Source organism: Branchiostoma belcheri, unplaced genomic scaffold, assembly GCF_001625305.1.
Source record: "Branchiostoma belcheri isolate BF01 breed outbred unplaced genomic scaffold, Haploidv18h27 scaffold664, whole genome shotgun sequence".
NCBI classification, from domain to species: domain Eukaryota; kingdom Metazoa; phylum Chordata; class Leptocardii; order Amphioxiformes; family Branchiostomatidae; genus Branchiostoma; species Branchiostoma belcheri.
The window spans coordinates 12,822-17,648 of NW_017804314.1; the positions used below are offsets into that span (position 1 = coordinate 12,822).

Consider the following 4,827-nt stretch of genomic DNA (forward strand, 5'->3'; position numbering starts at 1 on the left):
GGACGAGGTGTCGATGGTCGGTGCAGACCTCCTGTATCACATCCACCGCCGTCTGCAGGACATCTGTGGCAGCCCCGACCCTGACAGCCGGTTTGGAGGGGTCAGCATCCTGGCTGTCGGAGACCTGTTCCAACTCCAGCCTGTCGGTCAGAATCATGTCTTCGGCCTGCCTTCAGACAGCTACGCCAAGTTGCATGGATCTCTGTGGGAGGAAAACTTCCACATGATGGAACTCACGGAGAGCATGCGACAGAAAGAAGACCAAAACTTTGCAAACCTTCTAATGAGAGTAAGAACAGCCTCATGCACAGAAGATGACATTCACCTTCTCAAGTCCAGGGTCATATCCAGAACCGACCCAAGCTATCCATCAGAAGCGCTGCACGTCTTCAAAACCAACAGAGAAGTAGACGAGCACAATGCCAAACACCTGACAACACTTTCGTCAAAGGTGTTTGATATCAAAGCCATCGACTCGAAGAAAGATCTTCTAACGGGTTTCACTAATGTTAACATGTCCACCAAGCCAAGTGACACGGGTGGCTTGCGAGAAGTCGTGTCTGTAGCCGTGGGAGCAAGGGTGATGGTGACGGTTAATATTGACGTTGCAGATGGACTTGTAAATGGAACATTTGCAACGGTCGTTGGCATTGACAGCACAGGTCCTGATGTCCATACCATCCTGGTTAAGTTTGATAGTGATCGTGTTGGCAAACAAGCCATTACCGACAGCCAATATAAGCAGGCTTACCCCGGAGCAGTACCCATCAAAAGACAAACCGTTCAGTTCTTCGCTGGTAAGGGAAGACGGTCGGTCCAAGCACAGCGTGCTCAATTTCCACTGTCATTAGCATGGGGCTGCACCATTCACAAAGTTCAAGGCAAGACATTGAGCAGAATTGTTGTCTCAATGGAAAGCAAAGGTTGCTTCATGCCTGGTCAAGCTTACGTTGCTCTAAGCCGTGTGCGAAGCTTAAATGACTTGTATCTGCTGGGTTTTAAGCCAACATCAATTCGCGTGAACACAGCTGTTTTGGTATGAAATGCTCCGTCTACAACAAGTACCTGTGCCGAAGGTTCCTTTGTCATGTTCTTCCACTGTAGGGAACAATGATCTCACAATCAAATTCCTCAACATCCGTTCCTATACGGAGCATTTACAAGACTTGAAAGCAGACAAAACAGCACTCCCCTTTGATGTTTTCTGCTTCGTCGAAACATTCCTGCACAAGAATCAACAGGCTGATCTATTCCTGCCACATTCGCTATCCTTCAGAGCAGACAGAGTGGGAAGAGGAGGCGGAGTCATGACTGTTGCTAGACAGGACATTATCCCCACACAGCTACATATTCCGGTAGGGGGCCTGGAGTATACGGCGATTACTATCACCAAGGAGTCCACCACAGTTAACATTGTAAACATTTACAGACCACAGACCTTACCGGAAGAAGACTTCATCAACAGATTACAAGACTTCTGATCTTACTTCCAAGTAAAATGATAACAGTTGTCCTTGGGGATTTTAATTTGACCTCTTGAAATGCCCCCTCCAAAATTCTGAATGTGATGGAACAATTTGGCTTCAGGCAGTTCGTGCAATCTCCCACAACTGACTATGGTAGTCTTCTTGACCACGTTTACGTCCGCGGCCTTGATGAAGACAGTCTATTGGTAACTGTTCATGACACATATTATTCCGATCATGACATGGTCTGTGTTTCGTTGATGCTGTAAAATCTACCTCACTACACATTGTGATGTCTCATGTGAATTGTACAATTCCATTACACTGAAGTAGAATTTTGCAGCAGTGTTATTAAATATTGATCCGTGGTGTACATAGACATGTTTGTATGTGTAAATTTTATCTGAACATATAGATATTATTTATATATTTGGTTGCCGTTTTAGAAATGAAGAAATGAAGAGAACTGTTTTGTACATTTTGCAAGGTCATTAATAAACATCACCAGATCAATGTGTCCATCAACATGTGTTTGACATCATATGCACCCGTCATAACTCATGTAACTTAAGTGAAAAGCACAATGTCTACATATAGATTATGCAAAGGATCCAGTACATGTAAATAGGGACTTAATTTGCATATTCAATGACAAAAATTTATGCTACAGGTAATTAAACCTGCTGCACGTTAATCACCATATTGATGACTTCACTAAAGGCTTCACCACATTGCTAGACTCCCCCATACCTAGGCTAATTTCAACATTCAAGGTTATTACTCATGCCAAATATAATTTTTATTACCTTCGCTAGTAGATCATGATCAGTCATAAAAGTTAAGATCGTTTGGCGAAGGTATGAGATCGTTGAACTCTAGTTGTTGTTAAGATTGTTATTGTTAAACTTCTATTTAGCTATTTATGCTGTTTGTTGTTGTATATAATTGCAGCTACAGTGTATGGCCGTATGGTTTTTGTGTATGGTTTTTGTCTCTACCCCGTCGGTGGGCGGCGACCTTATCTGGCTAATGGATATTGCCTGGCCAATTACACCGAGGGATCTGCTCGGAGATTATGTGTCCAGTACTAGTATCAAATTGGAAATATATTATATCAGGTGAGGTGCGAGTCAACCGGATCATATACAGCCTTACCTGCCTTTGCTCTTGTCAGATTGGAGTACCAAGATGTCGCAGTAGGTAATTTACCCGGAGACGAATCTAGAGTAGCCTTGAAAGTCAGTCGATGAGCCTGGTGTGGACTCTTACTGCAATAGTGCCGCTCACAGAAGTGCGGGGCTTCGGCAAGACCTAGACCTTTACCTTTTAGAGACGTTTCAATTATCTGGGTGAAACTTAGAGCTGATTGGAGGATCAGAGACGCACCTACAACCTACGTAATTTGTTGTCTAGCAACAAATATGAGGTAAGCGTTTTGAAAAATTAAGTAGTTCCAAGAAGAGACGAACCCACAAGGTGTGGCATGAAACGTTAACTCCCAAATATTTCGAATGTTTCTGAAAAAAAGCTTCTTTATTTATATGCAAATTGTTGACGTACATGTACATGCGCATGCATTTGCTACTTTCCCCCCATGTTTTTCTGTTACAACTGGTCCCATGCACTCCGTTCTCGGAGTTGATACAGTTGATGTTTCACTGTTATATCTGCGTTGGGGTTTTTTGTTAGCAAATTTCATACGATTATCTTGGCTCATTTAATCAATTCTGAGTATTTGGGACGCCCCATGAAGCAGCAGCTCAACCGTTAACTACTCCCATTTGACCTTAGCTACTCCCTGATGATATGTCACCCCTTTGATCCACGCTAGATAGTGCATCCAGGCAGAACCAGCCCATTAGAAGCATCCATTGCGATTTCAGGGCAGCAAAACTGGAAGTATTTTGAATAAGGCAATCTGTATGATATTGACACACAGTGACTTCACATTAGCACATTTGAGTCAGCATATGAATCATACTTTGGACATTTAAAACTGCAGAAACAAGCCCCAAGATGAACTTTTATTTTCTGTGTGGTACCCAAAAATTTAGCCCAGGGCCCTTCCAGTAACCATTTTCCGTCAAAATTTGGGGACTATTTGCTCCATGAGGGTCCATATGACATTGGGACAGTGTTGTTACATAATCAACTCACTAATATAGACAACAGTTGCTGGCCATGAAATATCAGTATTGGTGGTTTGCTTAACCCCTGTCCTGCTGGCATTCCTGGCACAATATTGTTCAATAATTTCATGTCTTAACAAGAGTTCCACGATCATACCTTCGCCAAAAGATGTCAACCCTTCTGGTTGACAAATTATACAATCTTCACAAATTAGAGCCTCATTTGCATGGATTATATCAGTTGATCATATTCTTCACCCAATGACAGCCTTATCTTAACAAAAAAGGCTATTCTAGAAATTCCTCATAAATTATGCAAATGAGGTCATAATTTGAATAAATCATGTTTATTGATGTTCACCTTCACTTAACTTCCAAATGCGGCAAGTGTGAAATTCCCAGCAGTTACAAATATGAAATTATAACAATTTGCCATTAATTGTGCAAATTAGGTCTTCATTTACATAATCTATATCCTCATATGTTTTTTCTTGTTCCCAATTACATGTCACGTGTCTTTTATTGTCCTATTATTGAACAAATCAGATTTAAAGAATTTCCTCATTGATTATGCAAATTAGCTCCTGATTTGCATAATTGTAATTTGATTATGACAATATATCACTTTAGCTACTTACACACCAAAAATCACGACAATCCGCCAACCCATTCTTGAGTTATTCTCCTTCGAAAATTTTTTCAACTAACGCTCCTGCAGTTCCAGAACAAGCGGCTAAGAGGCCCAAACTCATGTCACTTCTTTCCTAGCTCAAGAGCTATTTACCACTCAAAATTCGTGACCCTAGCATGTCCAGATCACGAGATATCAAAACCGGAAGTTCTGCTGCAGTACCTAGGAAAGCCGCCAGAAAGTTTCTGGATGTCATGGAGACCTACCCACCTACCAAGTTTCATAATAATCCATTTAAAGGTTTTTGAGTTATCGCGCTAAACCACATACACACAAACGCTACTGAAAAACATCAGATTTAACCTTCTTGGCAAAGGTAATTAGATCATAGACCCCCATTTTTTTTGCTCTGCATTGGCTTAGTTACTTCGCATTCCATAGCGTTTTGCTGCAGTGTGATGCATTGCACTAGAAATACCCCCAAATCGTACCTATACAGTGACTGCTATATAGATGGTACAGTATGTGCAGAACAACAATTGTTGTGCTCTGCAGGACAAGGGTTTTAAGAGTACTGCTATTTTTTTAAACAATTTTATTT

General features: G+C 41.5%; 1 long non-coding RNA gene across 1 annotated transcript in view; it reads right to left on the minus strand.

Annotated features, from left to right (window-relative positions):
- LOC109483860 overlaps window positions 1–2,800 on the minus strand; it is a 13,161-nt gene extending 10,361 nt beyond the window's left edge. Inside the window, exon 1 of the long non-coding RNA XR_002141046.1 lies at window positions 2,622–2,800. This is a non-coding gene — a long non-coding RNA (uncharacterized LOC109483860). The remainder of the gene's footprint in view (window positions 1–2,621) is intronic.
- Window positions 2,801–4,827: the final 2,027 nt, after the last annotated feature.